The sequence below is a fragment of the Phalangium opilio genome, unplaced genomic scaffold (genome assembly GCF_054372755.1).
Source record: "Phalangium opilio isolate 3A_F unplaced genomic scaffold, DU_Popi_V2 ptg000103l_1, whole genome shotgun sequence".
Lineage (NCBI taxonomy): Eukaryota > Metazoa > Arthropoda > Arachnida > Opiliones > Phalangiidae > Phalangium > Phalangium opilio.
Window position 1 is genome coordinate 2,748,245 of NW_028324205.1, and position 16,276 is coordinate 2,764,520.

The 16,276-nt window shown below is 41.9% G+C and overlaps 31 non-coding genes across 31 annotated transcripts; all 31 read left to right on the top strand.

The window, feature by feature from the left end:
* The first annotated feature begins 354 nt into the window (after positions 1-354).
* Positions 355-427, top strand: TRNAV-AAC (transfer RNA valine (anticodon AAC)). The gene has a single exon. It is a non-coding gene; the product is annotated as a tRNA-Val (tRNA).
* Positions 428-492: 65 nt separating this feature from the next.
* TRNAV-AAC (transfer RNA valine (anticodon AAC)) lies at positions 493-565 on the top strand. The gene has a single exon. It is a non-coding gene; the product is annotated as a tRNA-Val (tRNA).
* Positions 566-1,872: 1,307 nt separating this feature from the next.
* TRNAV-AAC (transfer RNA valine (anticodon AAC)) lies at positions 1,873-1,945 on the top strand. Its single transcript has one exon. It is a non-coding gene; the product is annotated as a tRNA-Val (tRNA).
* Positions 1,946-2,148: 203 nt separating this feature from the next.
* TRNAV-AAC (transfer RNA valine (anticodon AAC)) lies at positions 2,149-2,221 on the top strand. Its single transcript has one exon. It is a non-coding gene; the product is annotated as a tRNA-Val (tRNA).
* Positions 2,222-2,700: 479 nt separating this feature from the next.
* On the top strand, positions 2,701-2,773 carry TRNAV-AAC (transfer RNA valine (anticodon AAC)). The gene has a single exon. It is a non-coding gene; the product is annotated as a tRNA-Val (tRNA).
* A 479-nt stretch (positions 2,774-3,252) lies between these two features.
* TRNAV-AAC (transfer RNA valine (anticodon AAC)) lies at positions 3,253-3,325 on the top strand. Its single transcript has one exon. It is a non-coding gene; the product is annotated as a tRNA-Val (tRNA).
* A 341-nt stretch (positions 3,326-3,666) lies between these two features.
* On the top strand, positions 3,667-3,739 carry TRNAV-AAC (transfer RNA valine (anticodon AAC)). The gene has a single exon. It is a non-coding gene; the product is annotated as a tRNA-Val (tRNA).
* A 65-nt stretch (positions 3,740-3,804) lies between these two features.
* Positions 3,805-3,877, top strand: TRNAV-AAC (transfer RNA valine (anticodon AAC)). The gene has a single exon. It is a non-coding gene; the product is annotated as a tRNA-Val (tRNA).
* Positions 3,878-5,184: 1,307 nt separating this feature from the next.
* On the top strand, positions 5,185-5,257 carry TRNAV-AAC (transfer RNA valine (anticodon AAC)). Its single transcript has one exon. It is a non-coding gene; the product is annotated as a tRNA-Val (tRNA).
* A 203-nt stretch (positions 5,258-5,460) lies between these two features.
* On the top strand, positions 5,461-5,533 carry TRNAV-AAC (transfer RNA valine (anticodon AAC)). Its single transcript has one exon. It is a non-coding gene; the product is annotated as a tRNA-Val (tRNA).
* Positions 5,534-5,598: 65 nt separating this feature from the next.
* On the top strand, positions 5,599-5,671 carry TRNAV-AAC (transfer RNA valine (anticodon AAC)). Its single transcript has one exon. It is a non-coding gene; the product is annotated as a tRNA-Val (tRNA).
* Positions 5,672-6,150: 479 nt separating this feature from the next.
* On the top strand, positions 6,151-6,223 carry TRNAV-AAC (transfer RNA valine (anticodon AAC)). Its single transcript has one exon. It is a non-coding gene; the product is annotated as a tRNA-Val (tRNA).
* Positions 6,224-6,702: 479 nt separating this feature from the next.
* On the top strand, positions 6,703-6,775 carry TRNAV-AAC (transfer RNA valine (anticodon AAC)). The gene has a single exon. It is a non-coding gene; the product is annotated as a tRNA-Val (tRNA).
* Positions 6,776-7,116: 341 nt separating this feature from the next.
* On the top strand, positions 7,117-7,189 carry TRNAV-AAC (transfer RNA valine (anticodon AAC)). Its single transcript has one exon. It is a non-coding gene; the product is annotated as a tRNA-Val (tRNA).
* A 65-nt stretch (positions 7,190-7,254) lies between these two features.
* TRNAV-AAC (transfer RNA valine (anticodon AAC)) lies at positions 7,255-7,327 on the top strand. The gene has a single exon. It is a non-coding gene; the product is annotated as a tRNA-Val (tRNA).
* Positions 7,328-8,082: 755 nt separating this feature from the next.
* On the top strand, positions 8,083-8,155 carry TRNAV-AAC (transfer RNA valine (anticodon AAC)). The gene has a single exon. It is a non-coding gene; the product is annotated as a tRNA-Val (tRNA).
* Positions 8,156-8,358: 203 nt separating this feature from the next.
* Positions 8,359-8,431, top strand: TRNAV-AAC (transfer RNA valine (anticodon AAC)). The gene has a single exon. It is a non-coding gene; the product is annotated as a tRNA-Val (tRNA).
* Positions 8,432-8,496: 65 nt separating this feature from the next.
* On the top strand, positions 8,497-8,569 carry TRNAV-AAC (transfer RNA valine (anticodon AAC)). The gene has a single exon. It is a non-coding gene; the product is annotated as a tRNA-Val (tRNA).
* A 1,307-nt stretch (positions 8,570-9,876) lies between these two features.
* On the top strand, positions 9,877-9,949 carry TRNAV-AAC (transfer RNA valine (anticodon AAC)). The gene has a single exon. It is a non-coding gene; the product is annotated as a tRNA-Val (tRNA).
* A 203-nt stretch (positions 9,950-10,152) lies between these two features.
* On the top strand, positions 10,153-10,225 carry TRNAV-AAC (transfer RNA valine (anticodon AAC)). The gene has a single exon. It is a non-coding gene; the product is annotated as a tRNA-Val (tRNA).
* Positions 10,226-10,566: 341 nt separating this feature from the next.
* Positions 10,567-10,639, top strand: TRNAV-AAC (transfer RNA valine (anticodon AAC)). The gene has a single exon. It is a non-coding gene; the product is annotated as a tRNA-Val (tRNA).
* Positions 10,640-10,704: 65 nt separating this feature from the next.
* TRNAV-AAC (transfer RNA valine (anticodon AAC)) lies at positions 10,705-10,777 on the top strand. Its single transcript has one exon. It is a non-coding gene; the product is annotated as a tRNA-Val (tRNA).
* Positions 10,778-11,670: 893 nt separating this feature from the next.
* Positions 11,671-11,743, top strand: TRNAV-AAC (transfer RNA valine (anticodon AAC)). Its single transcript has one exon. It is a non-coding gene; the product is annotated as a tRNA-Val (tRNA).
* Positions 11,744-12,222: 479 nt separating this feature from the next.
* TRNAV-AAC (transfer RNA valine (anticodon AAC)) lies at positions 12,223-12,295 on the top strand. Its single transcript has one exon. It is a non-coding gene; the product is annotated as a tRNA-Val (tRNA).
* Positions 12,296-12,636: 341 nt separating this feature from the next.
* TRNAV-AAC (transfer RNA valine (anticodon AAC)) lies at positions 12,637-12,709 on the top strand. The gene has a single exon. It is a non-coding gene; the product is annotated as a tRNA-Val (tRNA).
* A 65-nt stretch (positions 12,710-12,774) lies between these two features.
* TRNAV-AAC (transfer RNA valine (anticodon AAC)) lies at positions 12,775-12,847 on the top strand. The gene has a single exon. It is a non-coding gene; the product is annotated as a tRNA-Val (tRNA).
* Positions 12,848-13,602: 755 nt separating this feature from the next.
* Positions 13,603-13,675, top strand: TRNAV-AAC (transfer RNA valine (anticodon AAC)). Its single transcript has one exon. It is a non-coding gene; the product is annotated as a tRNA-Val (tRNA).
* A 65-nt stretch (positions 13,676-13,740) lies between these two features.
* Positions 13,741-13,813, top strand: TRNAV-AAC (transfer RNA valine (anticodon AAC)). Its single transcript has one exon. It is a non-coding gene; the product is annotated as a tRNA-Val (tRNA).
* A 755-nt stretch (positions 13,814-14,568) lies between these two features.
* On the top strand, positions 14,569-14,641 carry TRNAV-AAC (transfer RNA valine (anticodon AAC)). Its single transcript has one exon. It is a non-coding gene; the product is annotated as a tRNA-Val (tRNA).
* A 203-nt stretch (positions 14,642-14,844) lies between these two features.
* Positions 14,845-14,917, top strand: TRNAV-AAC (transfer RNA valine (anticodon AAC)). Its single transcript has one exon. It is a non-coding gene; the product is annotated as a tRNA-Val (tRNA).
* A 479-nt stretch (positions 14,918-15,396) lies between these two features.
* Positions 15,397-15,469, top strand: TRNAV-AAC (transfer RNA valine (anticodon AAC)). The gene has a single exon. It is a non-coding gene; the product is annotated as a tRNA-Val (tRNA).
* The last annotated feature ends 807 nt before the right edge of the window (positions 15,470-16,276 follow it).

The window sequence follows — 16,276 nt, forward strand, 5'->3', positions numbered from 1 at the left end:
CCTAGTAGATACATGTTTTGACCATCGTGATGGGACATAATAATAATCTAGATCTCTTGCAAAAATTTGTATTATCACGTATCTATGGTGTAGTGGTTATCACGTCCACCTAACACGCGGAAGGTCCCAGGTTCGAGCCCTGATAGATACATGTTATGACCATTGTGATGGGACATAATAATAATCTAGATCTCTTGCAAAACTTTGTATTATCACGTATCTATGTTGTAGTGGTTATCACGTCCGCCTAACACTCGGAAGGTCCCACGTTCGAGCCCTGGTAGATACATGTTTTGACCATCGTGATGGGACATAATAATAATCTAGATCACTTGCAAAACTTTGTATTAACACGTATCTATGGTGTAGTGGTTATCACGTCCGCCTAACACGCGGAAGGTCCCAGGTTCGAGCCCTGGTAGGTACATGTTTTGACCATCGTGATGGGACATAATAATAATCTAGATCTCTTGCAAAATTTTGTATTATCACGTATCTATGGTGTAGTGGTTATCACGTCCGCCTAACACGCGGAAGGTCCCAGGTTCGAGCCCTGGAAGATACATGTTTATACCATCGTGATGGGACATAATAATAAGCTAGCTCTCTTCAAAAACTGAAAATAACCACGTATGTATGGAATTGTAGTTATCAAATCCGTTTTACACGCGTAAGGTCCCAGGTTCGAGCCCTAGTAGATACATGTTTTGACCATCGTGATGGGACATAACAATAATCTAGATCTCTTGCAAAACTTTGTATTATCCCGTATCTATGGTGTAGTGGTTATTACGTCCGCCTAACACGCGGAAGGTCCCAGGTTCGAGCCCTTGTAGCTACATGTTTTGACCATCGTGATGGGACATAATAATAATCTAGATCTCTTGGAAAACTTTGTATTATCACGTATCTATGGTGTAGTGGTTATCACGCTCGCCTAACACGCGGAAGGTCCCAGGTTCGAGCCGTGGAAGGCACATGTTTTGACCATCGTGATGGGAAATAATAATAAGCTAGCTCTCTTCAAAAACTCAAAATAACCACATATCTATGGAATTGTGGTTATCAAGTCCGCTTTACACGCGGAAGGTCCCAGGTTCGAGCCCTGGTAGAAAAATGTTTTGACCATCGTGATGGGACATAATAATAATCTAGATCTCTTGCAAAACTTTGTATTATCACGTATCTATGTTGTAGTGGTTATCACGTCCGCCTAACACGCGGATGGTCCCAGGTTCGAGCCCTAGTAGATACATGTTTTGACCATCGTGATGGGACATAATAATAATCTAGATCTCTTGCAAAACTTTGTATTATCCCGCATCTATGGTGTAGTGGTTATCACGTCCGCCTAACACGCGGAAGGTGCCAGGTTCGAGCCCTAGTAGATACATGTTTTGACCATCGTGATGGGACATAATAATAATCTAGATATCTTGCAAAACTTTGTACTATCCCGTATCTATGGTGTAGTGGTTATTACGTCCGCCTAACACGCGGAAGGTCCCAGGTTCGAGCCCTTGTAGATTCATGTTTTGACCATCGTGATGGGACATAATAATATGCTAGCTCTCTTCAAAAACTCAAAATAACCACGTATATATGGAAATGTGTTTATCAAGTCCGCTTTACACGCGGAAGGTCCCAGGTTCGAGCCCTGGAAGATACATGTTTTGACCATCGTGATGGGGCATAATAATAAGCTATCTCTCTTCAAAAACTCAAAATAACCACGTATGTATGGAATTGTGTTTATCAAGTCCGCTTTACACGCGTAAGGTCCCAGGTTCGAGCCCTAGTAGATACATGTTTTGACCATCGTGATGGGACATAATAATAATCTAGATCTCTTGCAAAAACTTGTATTATCTCGTATCTATGGTGTAGTGGTTATCACGTCCACCTAACACGCGGAAGGTCCCAGGTTCGAGCCCTGGTAGATACATGTTATGACCATTGTGATGGGACATAATAATAATCTAGATCTCTTCAAAAACTGAAAATAACCACGTATGTATGGAATTGTAGTTATCAAATCCGTTTTACACGCGTAAGGTCCCAGGTTCGAGCCCTAGTAGATACATGTTTTGACCATTGTGATGGGACATAATAATAATCTAGATCTCTTGCAAAACTTTGTATTATCACGTATCTATGTTGTAGTGGTTATCACGTCCGCCTAACACGCGGAAGGTCCCAGGTTCGAGCCCTGGTAGATACATGTTTTGACCATCGTGATGGGACATAATAATAATCTAGATCTCTTGCAAAACTTTGTATTATCCCGTATCTATGGTGTAGTGGTTATTACGTCCGCCTAACACGCGGAAGGTCCCAGGTTCGAGCCCTTGTAGCTACATGTTTTGACCATCGTGATGGGACATAATAATAATCTAGATCTCTTGGAAAACTTTGTATTATCACGTATCTATGGTGTAGTGGTTATCACGCTCGGCTAACACGCGGAAGGTCCCAGGTTCGAGCCGTGGAAGGCACATGTTTTGACCATCGTGATGGGAAATAATAATAAGCTAGCTCTCTTCAAAAACTCAAAATAACCACATATCTATGGAATTGTGGTTATCAAGTCCGCTTTACACGCGGAAGGTCCCAGGTTCGAGCCCTGGTAGAAAAATGTTTTGACCATCGTGATGGGACATAATAATAATCTAGATCTCTTGCAAAACTTTGTATTATCACGTATCTATGTTGTAGTGGTTATCACGTCCGCCTAACACGCGGAAGGTCCCAGGTTCGAGCCCTGGTAGATACATGTTTTGACCATCGTGATGGGACATAATAATAATCTAGATATCTTGCAAAACTTTGTATTATCCCGTATCTATGGTGTAGTGGTTATTACGTCCGCCTAACAAGCGGAAGGTCCCAGGTTCGAGCCCTTGTAGATTCATGTTTTGACCATCGTGATGGGACATAATAATAAGCTATCTCTGTTCAAAAAACCCAAAATAACCACGTATGTATGGAATTGTAGTTATCAAGTCCGCTTTACACGCGTAAGGTCCCAGGTTCGAGCCCTAGTAGATACATGTTTTGACCATCGTGATGGGACATAATAATAATCTATCTCTCTTCAAAAACTCAAAAAACCACGTATGTATGGAATTGTAGTTATCAAGTCCGCTTTACACGCGTAAGGTCCCAGGTTCGAGCCCTAGTAGATACATGTTTTGACCATCGTGATGGGACATAATAATAATCTAGATCTCTTGCAAAACTTTGTATTATCACGTATCTATGGTGTAGTGGTTATCACGTCCGCCTAACACGCGGAAGGTCCCAGGTTCGAGCCCTGGTAGATACATGTTTTGACCATCGTGATGGGACATAATAATAATCTAGATCACTTGCAAAACTTTGTATTATCACGTATCTATGGTGTAGTGGTTATCACGTCCGCCTAACACGTGGAAGGTCCCAGGTTCGAGCCGTGGATAATACATGTTTAGACCATCGTGATGGGACATAATTATAAGCTAGCTCTCTTCAAAAACTCAAAATAACCACGTATTTATGGAATTGTGTTTATCAAGTCCGCTTTACACGCGTATTGTCCCAGGTTCGAGCCCTAGTAGATACATGTTTTGACCATCGTGATGGGACATAATAATAATCTAGATCTCTTGCAAAACTTTGTATTATCACGTATCTATGATGTAGTGGTTATCACGTCCGCCTAACAAGCGGAAGGTCCCAGGTTCGAGCCCTGGTAGATACAGGTTTTGACCATCGTGATGGGACATAATAATAATCTAGATCTCTTGCAAAACTTTGTATTATCCCGCATCTATGGTGTAGTGGTTATCACGTCCGCCTAACACGCGGAAGGTCCCAGGTTCGAGCCCTGGTAGATACATGTTAAGACCATTGTAATGGGACATAATAATAATCTAGATCTCTTGAAAAACTTTGTATTATCACTTTTCTATGTTGTAGTGGTTATCACGTCCGCCTAACACGCGGAAGGTCCCAGGTTCGAGCCCTGGTAGATACATGTTTTGACCATCGTGATGGGACATAATAATAATCTAGATCACTTGCAAAACTTTGTATTATCACGTATCTATGGTGTAGTGGTTATCACGTCCGCCTAACACGCGGAAGGTCCCAGGTTCGAGCCCTTGTAGCTACATGTTTTGACCATCGTGATGGGACATAATAATAATCTAGATCTCTTGGAAAACTTTGTATTATCACGTATCTATGGTGTAGTGGTTATCACGCTCGCCTAACACGCGGAAGGTCCCAGGTTCGAGCCGTGGAAGGCACATGTTTTGACCATCGTGATGGGAAATAATAATAAGCTAGCTCTCTTCAAAAACTCAAAATAACCACATATCTATGGAATTGTGGTTATCAAGTCCGCTTTACACGCGGAAGGTCCCAGGTTCGAGCCCTGGTAGAAAAATGTTTTGACCATCGTGATGGGACATAATAATAATCTAGATCTCTTGCAAAACTTTGTATTATCACGTATCTATGTTGTAGTGGTTATCACGTCCGCCTAACACGCGGATGGTCCCAGGTTCGAGCCCTAGTAGATACATGTTTTGACCATCGTGATGGGACATAATAATAATCTAGATCTCTTGCAAAACTTTGTATTATCCCGCATCTATGGTGTAGTGGTTATCACGTCCGCCTAACACGCGGAAGGTGCCAGGTTCGAGCCCTAGTAGATACATGTTTTGACCATCGTGATGGGACATAATAATAATCTAGATATCTTGCAAAACTTTGTACTATCCCGTATCTATGGTGTAGTGGTTATTACGTCCGCCTAACACGCGGAAGGTCCCAGGTTCGAGCCCTTGTAGGTTCATGTTTTGACCATCGTGATGGGACATAATAATATGCTAGCTCTCTTCAAAAACTCAAAATTACCACGTATATATGGAAATGTGTTTATCAAGTCCGCTTTACACGCGGAAGGTCCCAGGTTCGAGCCCTGGAAGATACATGTTTTGACCATCGTGATGGGGCATAATAATAAGCTATCTCTCTTCAAAAACTCAAAATAACCACGTATGTATGGAATTGTGTTTATCAAGTCCGCTTTACACGCGTAAGGTCCCAGGTTCGAGCCCTAGTAGATACATGTTTTGACCATCGTGATGGGACATAATAATAATCTAGATCTCTTGCAAAAACTTGTATTATCTCGTATCTATGGTGTAGTGGTTATCACGTCCACCTAACACGCGGAAGGTCCCAGGTTCGAGCCCTGGTAGATACATGTTATGACCATTGTGATGGGACATAATAATAATCTAGATCTCTTCAAAAACTGAAAATAACCACGTATGTATGGAATTGTAGTTATCAAATCCGTTTTACACGCGTAAGGTCCCAGGTTCGAGCCCTAGTAGATACATGTTTTGACCATTGTGATGGGACATAATAATAATCTAGATCTCTTGCAAAACTTTGTATTATCACGTATCTATGTTGTAGTGGTTATCACGTCCGCCTAACACGCGGAAGGTCCCAGGTTCGAGCCCTGGTAGATACATGTTTTGACCATCGTGATGGGACATAATAATAATCTAGATCTCTTGCAAAACTTTGTATTATCACGTATCTATGTTGTAGTGGTTATCACGTCCGCCTAACACGCGGAAGGTCCCAGGTTCGAGCCCTGGTAGATACATGTTTTGACCATCGTGATGGGACATAATAATAATCTAGATCTCTTGCAAAACTTTGTATTATCCCGTATCTATGGTTTAGTGGTTATTACGTCCGCCTAACACGCGGAAGGTCCCAGGTTCGAGCCCTTGTAGCTACATGTTTTGACCATCGTGATGGGACATAAAAATAATCTAGATCTCTTGGAAAACTTTGTATTATCACGTATCTATGGTGTAGTGGTTATCACGCTCGCCTAACACGCGGAAGGTCCCAGGTTCGAGCCGTGGAAGGCACATGTTTTGACCATCGTGATGGGAAATAATAATAAGCTAGCTCTCTTCAAAAACTCAAAATAACCACATATCTATGGAATTGTGGTTATCAAGTCCGCTTTACACGCGGAAGGTCCCAGGTTCGAGCCCTGGTAGAAAAATGTTTTGACCATCGTGATGGGACATAATAATAATCTAGATCTCTTGCAAAACTTTGTATTATCACGTATCTATGTTGTAGTGGTTATCACGTCCGCCTAACACGCGGAAGGTCCCAGGTTCGAGCCCTGGTAGATACATGTTTTGACCATCGTGATGGGACATAATAATAATCTAGATATCTTGCAAAACTTTGTATTATCCCGTATCTATGGTGTAGTGGTTATTACGTCCGCCTAACAAGCGGAAGGTCCCAGGTTCGAGCCCTTGTAGATTCATGTTTTGACCATCGTGATGGGACATAATAATAAGCTATCTCTCTTCAAAAAACTCAAAATAACCACGTATGTATGGAATTGTAGTTATCAAGTCCGCTTTAAACGCGTAAGGTCCCAGGTTCGAGCCCTAGTAGATACATGTTTTGACCATCGTGATGGGACATAATAATAATCTATCTCTCTTCAAAAACTCAAAAAACCACGTATGTATGGAATTGTAGTTATCAAGTCCGCTTTACACGCGTAAGGTCCCAGGTTCGAGCCCTAGTAGATACATGTTTTGACCATCGTGATGGGACATAATAATAATCTAGATCTCTTGCAAAACTTTGTATTATCACGTATCTATGGTGTAGTGGTTATCACGTCCGCCTAACACGCGGAAGGTCCCAGGTTCGAGCCCTGGTAGATACATGTTTTGACCATCGTGATGGGACATAATAATAATCTAGATCGCTTGCAAAACTTTGTATTATCACGTATCTATGGTGTAGTGGTTATCACGTCCGCCTAACACGTGGAAGGTCCCAGGTTCGAGCCGTGGATAATACATGTTTAGACCATCGTGATGGGACATAATTATAAGCTAGCTCTCTTCAAAAACTCAAAATAACCACGTATTTATGGAATTGTGTTTATCAAGTCCGCTTTACACGCGTATTGTCCCAGGTTCGAGTCCTAGTAGATACATGTTTTGACCATCGTGATGGGACATAATAATAATCTAGATCTCTTGCAAAACTTTGTATTATCACGTATCTATGATGTAGTGGTTATCACGTCCGCCTAACAAGCGGAAGGTCCCAGGTTCGAGCCCTGGTAGATACAGGTTTTGACCATCGTGATGGGACATAATAATAATCTAGATCTCTTGCAAAACTTTGTATTATCCCGCATCTATGGTGTAGTGGTTATCACGTCCGCCTAACACGCGGAAGGTGCCAGGTTCGAGCCCTGGTAGATACATGTTTTGACCATCGTGATGGGACATAATAATAATCTAGATCTCTTGCAAAACTTTGTATTATCACGTATCTATGGTGTAGTGGTTATCACGTCCGCCTAACACGCGGAAGGTCCCAGGTTCGAGCCCTGGAAGATGCATGTTTCTACCATCGTGATGGGACATAATAATAAGCTAGCTCTCTTCAAAAACTGAAAATAACCACGTATGTATGGAATTGTAGTTATCAAATCCGTTTTACACGCGTAACGTCCCAGGTTCGAGCCCTAGTAGATACATGTTTTGACCATCGTGATGGGACATAATAATAATCTAGATATCTTGCAAAACTTTGTACTATCCCGTATCTATGGTGTAGTGGTTATTACGTCCGCCTAACACGCGGAAGGTCCCAGGTTCGAGCCCTTGTAGATTCATGTTTTGACCATCGTGATGGGACATAATAATATGCTAGTTCTCTTCAAAAACTCAAAATAACCACGTATATATGGAAATGTGTTTATCAAGTCCGCTTTACACGCGGAAGGTCCCAGGTTCGAGCCCTGGAAGATACATGTTTTGACCATCGTGATGGGACATAATAATAAGCTATCTCTCTTCAAAAACTCAAAATAACCACGTATGTATGGAATTGTAGTTATCAAGTCCGCTTTACACGCGTAAGGTCCCAGGTTCGAGCCGTAGTAGATACATGTTTTGACCATCGTGATGGGACATAATAATAATCTAGATCTCTTGCAAAACTTTGTATTATCACGTATCTATGGTGTAGTGGTTATCACGTCCGCCTAACACGCGGAAGGTCCCAGGTTCGAGCCCTGGTAGATACATGTTAAGACCATTGTAATGGGACATAATAATAATCTAGATCTCTTGAAAAACTTTGTATTATCACTTTTCTATGTTGTAGTGGTTATCACGTCCGCCTAACACGCGGAAGGTCCCAGGTTCGAGCCCTGGTAGATACATGTTTTGACCATCGTGATGGGACATAATAATAATCTAGATCACTTGCAAAACTTTGTATTATCACGTATCTATGGTGTAGTGGTTATCACGTCCGCCTAACACGCGGAAGGTCCCAGGTTCGAGCCCTGGTAGATACATGTTTTGACCATCGTGATGGGACATAATAATAATCTATATCTCTTGCAAAACTTTGTATTATCCCGTATCTATGGTGTAGTGGTTATCACGCTCGCCTAACACGCGGAAGGTCCCAGGTTCGAGCCCTGGTAGATACATGTTAAGACCATTGTAATGGGACATAATAATAATCTAGATCTCTTGAAAAACTTTGTATTATCACTTTTCTATGTTGTAGTGGTTATCACGTCCGCCTAACACGCGGAAGGTCCCAGGTTCGAGCCCTGGTAGATACATGTTTTGACCATCGTGATGGGACATAATAATAATCTAGATCACTTGCAAAACTTTGTATTATCACGTATCTATGGTGTAGTGGTTATCACGTCCGCCTAACACGCGGAAGGTCCCAGGTTCGAGCCCTTGTAGCTACATGTTTTGACCATCGTGATGGGACATAATAATAATCTAGATCTCTTGGAAAACTTTGTATTATCACGTATCTATGGTGTAGTGGTTATCACGCTCGCCTAACACGCGGAAGGTCCCAGGTTCGAGCCGTGGAAGGCACATGTTTTGACCATCGTGATGGGAAATAATAATAAGCTAGCTCTCTTCAAAAACTCAAAATAACCACATATCTATGGAATTGTGGTTATCAAGTCCGCTTTACACGCGGAAGGTCCCAGGTTCGAGCCCTGGTAGAAAAATGTTTTGACCATCGTGATGGGACATAATAATAATCTAGATCTCTTGCAAAACTTTGTATTATCACGTATCTATGTTGTAGTGGTTATCACGTCCGCCTAACACGCGGATGGTCCCAGGTTCGAGCCCTAGTAGATACATGTTTTGACCATCGTGATGGGACATAATAATAATCTAGATCTCTTGCAAAACTTTGTATTATCCCGCATCTATGGTGTAGTGGTTATCACGTCCGCCTAACACGCGGAAGGTGCCAGGTTCGAGCCCTAGTAGATACATGTTTTGACCATCGTGATGGGACATAATAATAATCTAGATATCTTGCAAAACTTTGTACTATCCCGTATCTATGGTGTAGTGGTTATTACGTCCGCCTAACACGCGGAAGGTCCCAGGTTCGAGCCCTTGTAGATTCATGTTTTGACCATCGTGATGGGACATAATAATATGCTAGCTCTCTTCAAAAACTCAAAATAACCACGTATATATGGAAATGTGTTTATCAAGTCCGCTTTACACGCGGAAGGTCCCAGGTTCGAGCCCTGGAAGATACATGTTTTGACCATCGTGATGGGGCATAATAATAAGCTATCTCTCTTCAAAAACTCAAAATAACCACGTATGTATGGAATTGTGTTTATCAAGTCCGCTTTACACGCGTAAGGTCCCAGGTTCGAGCCCTAGTAGGTACATGTTTTGACCATCGTGATGGGACATAATAATAATCTAGATCTCTTGCAAAAACTTGTATTATCTCGTATCTATGGTGTAGTGGTTATCACGTCCACCTAACACGCGGAAGGTCCCAGGTTCGAGCCCTGGTAGATACATGTTATGACCATTGTGATGGGACATAATAATAATCTAGATCTCTTCAAAAACTGAAAATAACCACGTATGTATGGAATTGTAGTTATCAAATCCGTTTTACACGCGTAAGGTCCCAGGTTCGAGCCCTAGTAGATACATGTTTTGACCATTGTGATGGGACATAATAATAATCTAGATCTCTTGCAAAACTTTGTATTATCACGTATCTATGTTGTAGTGGTTATCACGTCCGCCTAACACGCGGAAGGTCCCAGGTTCGAGCCCTGGTAGATACATGTTTTGACCATCGTGATGGGACATAATAATAATCTAGATCTCTTGCAAAACTTTGTATTATCACGTATCTATGGTGTAGTGGTTATCACGTCCGCCTAACACGTGGAAGGTCCCAGGTTCGAGCCGTGGATAATACATGTTTAGACCATCGTGATGGGACATAATTATAAGCTAGCTCTCTTCAAAAACTCAAAATAACCACGTATTTATGGAATTGTGTTTATCAAGTCCGCTTTACACGCGTATTGTCCCAGGTTCGAGCCCTAGTAGATACATGTTTTGACCATCGTGATGGGACATAATAATAATCTAGATCTCTTGCAAAACTTTGTATTATCACGTATCTATGATGTAGTGGTTATCACGTCCGCCTAACAAGCGGAAGGTCCCAGGTTCGAGCCCTGGTAGATACAGGTTTTGACCATCGTGATGGGACATAATAATAATCTAGATCTCTTGCAAAACTTTGTATTATCCCGCATCTATGGTGTAGTGGTTATCACGTCCGCCTAACACGCGGAAGGTGCCAGGTTCGAGCCCTGGTAGATACATGTTTTGACCATCGTGATGGGACATAATAATAATCTAGATCTCTTGCAAAACTTTGTATTATCACGTATCTATGGTGTAGTGGTTATCACGTCCGCCTAACACGCGGAAGGTCCCAGGTTCGAGCCCTGGAAGATGCATGTTTCTACCATCGTGATGGGACATAATAATAAGCTAGCTCTCTTCAAAAACTGAAAATAACCACGTATGTATGGAATTGTAGTTATCAAATCCGTTTTACACGCGTAACGTCCCAGGTTCGAGCCCTAGTAGATACATGTTTTGACCATCGTGATGGGACATAATAATAATCTAGATCTCTTGCAAAACTTTGTATTATCACGTATCTATGTTGTAGTGGTTATCACGTCCGCCTAACACGTGGAAGGTCCCAGGTTCGAGCCCTGGTAGATACATGTTTTGACCATCGTGATGGGACATAATAATAATCTAGATCTCTTGCAAAACTTTGTATTATCCCGTATCTATGGTGTAGTGGTTATTACGTCCGCCTAACACGCGGAAGGTCCCAGGTTCGAGCCCTTGTAGCTACATGTTTTGACCATCGTGATGGGACATAATAATAATCTAGATCTCTTGGAAAACTTTGTATTATCACGTATCTATGGTGTAGTGGTTATCACGCTCGCCTAACACGCGGAAGGTCCCAGGTTCGAGCCGTGGAAGGCACATGTTTTGACCATCGTGATGGGAAATAATAATAAGCTAGCTCTCTTCAAAAACTCAAAATAACCACATATCTATGGAATTGTGGTTATCAAGTCCGCTTTACACGCGGAAGGTCCCAGGTTCGAGCCCTGGTAGAAAAATGTTTTGACCATCGTGATGGGACATAATAATAATCTAGATCTCTTGCAAAACTTTGTATTATCACGTATCTATGTTGTAGTGGTTATCACGTCCGCCTAACACGCGGAAGGTCCCAGGTTCGAGCCCTGGTAGATACATGTTTTGACCATCGTGATGGGACATAATAATAATCTAGATATCTTGCAAAACTTTGTATTATCCCGTATCTATGGTGTAGTGGTTATTACGTCCGCCTAACAAGCGGAAGGTCCCAGGTTCGAGCCCTTGTAGATTCATGTTTTGACCATCGTGATGGGACATAATAATAAGCTATCTCTCTTCAAAAAACTCAAAATAACCACGTATGTATGGAATTGTAGTTATCAAGTCCGCTTTACACGCGTAAGGTCCCAGGTTCGAGCCCTAGTAGATACATGTTTTGACCATCGTGATGGGACATAATAATAATCTATCTCTCTTCAAAAACTCAAAAAACCACGTATGTATGGAATTGTAGTTATCAAGTCCGCTTTACACGCGTAAGGTCCCAGGTTCGAGCCCTAGTAGATACATGTTTTGACCATCGTGATGGGACATAATAATAATCTAGATCTCTTGCAAAACTTTGTATTATCACGTATCTATGGTGTAGTGGTTATCACGTCCGCCTAACACGCGGAAGGTCCCAGGTTCGAGCCCTGGTAGATACATGTTTTGACCATCGTGATGGGACATAATAATAATCTAGATCACTTGCAAAACTTTGTATTATCACGTATCTATGGTGTAGTGGTTATCACGTCCGCCTAACACGTGGAAGGTCCCAGGTTCGAGCCGTGGATAATACATGTTTAGACCATCGTGATGGGACATAATTATAAGCTAGCTCTCTTCAAAAACTCAAAATAACCACGTATTTATGGAATTGTGTTTATCAAGTCCGCTTTACACGCGTATTGTCCCAGGTTCGAGCCCTAGTAGATACATGTTTTGACCATCGTGATGGGACATAATAATAATCTAGATCTCTTGCAAAACTTTGTATTATCACGTATCTATGATGTAGTGGTTATCACGTCCGCCTAACAAGCGGAAGGTCCCAGGTTCGAGCCCTGGTAGATACAGGTTTTGACCATCGTGATGGGACATAATAATAATCTAGATCTCTTGCAAAACTTTGTATTATCCCGCATCTATGGTGTAGTGGTTATCACGTCCGCCTAACACGCGGAAGGTGCCAGGTTCGAGCCCTGGTAGATACATGTTTTGACCATCGTGATGGGACATAATAATAATCTAGATCTCTTGCAAAACTTTGTATTATCACGTATCTATGGTGTAGTGGTTATCACGTCCGCCTAACACGCGGAAGGTCCCAGGTTCGAGCCCTGGAAGATGCATGTTTCTACCATCGTGATGGGACATAATAATAAGCTAGCTCTCTTCAAAAACTGAAAATAACCACGTATGTATGGAATTGTAGTTATCAAATCCGTTTTACACGCGTAACGTCCCAGGTTCGAGCCCTAGTAGATACATGTTTTGACCATCGTGATGGGACATAATAATAATCTAGATATCTTGCAAAACTTTGTACTATCCCGTATCTATGGTGTAGTGGTTATTACGTCCGCCTAACACGCGGAAGGTCCCAGGTTCGAGCCCTTGTAGATTCATGTTTTGACCATCGTGATGGGACATAATAATATGCTAGTTCTCTTCAAAAACTCAAAATAACCACGTATATATGGAAATGTGTTTATCAAGTCCGCTTTACACGCGGAAGGTCCCAGGTTCGAGCCCTGGAAGATACATGTTTTGACCATCGTGATGGGACATAATAATAAGCTATCTCTCTTCAAAAACTCAAAATAACCACGTATGTATGGAATTGTAGTTATCAAGTCCGCTTTACACGCGTAAGGTCCCAGGTTCGAGCCCTAGTAGATACATGTTTTGACCATCGTGATGGGACATAATAATAATCTAGATCTCTTGCAAAACTTTGTATTATCACGTATCTATGATGTAGTGGTTATCACGTCCGCCTAACAAGCGGAAGGTCCCAGGTTCGAGCCCTGGTAGATACAGGTTTTGACCATCGTGATGGGACATAATAATAATCTAGATCTCTTGCAAAACTTTGTATTATCCCGCATCTATGGTGTAGTGGTTATCACGTCCGCCTAACACGCGGAAGGTGCCAGGTTCGAGCCCTGGTAGATACATGTTTTGACCATCGTGATGGGACATAATAATAATCTAGATCTCTTGCAAAACTTTGTATTATCACGTATCTATGGTGTAGTGGTTATCACGTCCGCCTAACACGCGGAAGGTCCCAGGTTCGAGCCCTGGAAGATGCATGTTTCTACCATCGTGATGGGACATAATAATAAGCTAGCTCTCTTCAAAAACTGAAAATAACCACGTATGTATGGAATTGTAGTTATCAAATCCGTTTTACACGCGTAACGTCCCAGGTTCGAGCCCTAGTAGATACATGTTTTGACCATCGTGATGGGACATAATAATAATCTAGATATCTTGCAAAACTTTGTACTATCCCGTATCTATGGTGTAGTGGTTATTACGTCCGCCTAACACGCGGAAGGTCCCAGGTTCGAGCCCTTGTAGATTCATGTTTTGACCATCGTGATGGGACATAATAATATGCTAGTTCTCTTCAAAAACTCAAAATAACCACGTATATATGGAAATGTGTTTATCAAGTCCGCTTTACACGCGGAAGGTCCCAGGTTCGAGCCCTGGAAGATACATGTTTTGACCATCGTGATGGGACATAATAATAAGCTATCTCTCTTCAAAAACTCAAAATAACCACGTATGTATGGAATTGTAGTTATCAAGTCCGCTTTACACGCGTAAGGTCCCAGGTTCGAGCCCTAGTAGATACATGTTTTGACCATCGTGATGGGACATAATAATAATCTAGATCTCTTGCAAAACTTTGTATTATCACGTATCTATGGTGTAGTGGTTATCACGTCCGCCTAACACGCGGAAGGTCCCAGGTTCGAGCCCTGGTAGATACATGTTAAGACCATTGTAATGGGACATAATAATAATCTAGATCTCTTGAAAAACTTTGTATTATCACTTTTCTATGTTGTAGTGGTTATCACGTCCGCCTAACACGCGGAAGGTCCCAGGTTCGAGCCCTGGTAGATACATGTTTTGACCATCGTGATGGGACATAATAATAATCTAGATCACTTGCAAAACTTTGTATTATCACGTATCTATGGTGTAGTGGTTATCACGTCCGCCTAACACGCGGAAGGTCCCAGGTTCGAGCCCTGGTAGATACATGTTTTGACCATCGTGATGGGACATAATAATAATCTATATCTCTTGCAAAACTTTGTATTATCCCGTATCTATGGTGTAGTGGTTATTACGTCCGCCTAACACGCGGAAGGTCCCAGGTTCGAGCCCTTGTAGCTACATGTTTTGACCATCGTGATGGGACATAATAATAATCTAGATCTCTTGGAAAACTTTGTATTATCACGTATCTATGGTGTAGTGGTTATCACGCTCGCCTAACACGCGGAAGGTCCCAGGTTCGAGCCGTGGAAGGCACATGTTTTGACCATGGTGATGGGAAATAATAATAAGCTAGCTCTCTTCAAAAACTCAAAATAACCACATATCTATGGAATTGTGGTTATCAAGTCCGCTTTACACGCGGAAGGTCCCAGGTTCGAGCCCTGGTAGAAAAATGTTTTGACCATCGTGATGGGACATAATAATAATCTAGATCTCTTGCAAAACTTTGTATTATCACGTATCTATGTTGTAGTGGTTATCACGTCCGCCTAACACGCGGAAGGTCCCAGGTTCGAGCCCTGGTAGATACATGTTATGACCATTGTGATGGGACATAATAATAATCTAGATCTCTTCAAAACTTGAAAATAACCACGTATGTATGGAATTGTAGTTATCAAATCCGTTTTACACGCGTAAGGTCCCAGGTTCGAGCCCTAGTAGATACATGTTTTGACCATTGTGATGGGACATAATAATAATCTAGATCTCTTGCAAAACTTTGTATTATCACGTATCTATGGTGTAGTGGTTATCACGTCCGCCTAACACGCGGAAGGTCCCAGGTTCGAGCCCTGGTAGATCTATGTTTTGACCATCGTGATGGGACATAATAATAATCTAGATCTCTTGCAAAACGTTGTATTATCACGAATATATGGTGTAGTGCTTATCACGTCCGCCTAACACGCGGAAGGTCCCAGGTTCGAGCCCTGGAAGATACATGTTTATACCATCGTGATGGGACATAATAATAAGCTAACTTTCTTCAAAAACTGAAAATAACCACGTATTTATGGAATTGTAGTTATCAAAGCCGTTTTACACGCGTAAGGTCCCAGGTTCGAGCCCTGGTAGATACATGTTTTGACCATCGTGATGGGACATAACAATAATCTAGATCTCTTGCAAAACTTTGTATTATCCCGTATCTATGGTGTAGTGGTTATTACGTCCGCCTAACACGCGGAAGGTCCCAGGTTCGAGCCCTTGTAGATACATGTTTTGACCATCGTGATGGGAAATAATAATAAGCTACCTCTCTTCAAAAGCTGAAAATAACCACGTATTTATGGAATTGTAGTTATCAAATCCGTTTTACACGCGTAAGGTCCCAG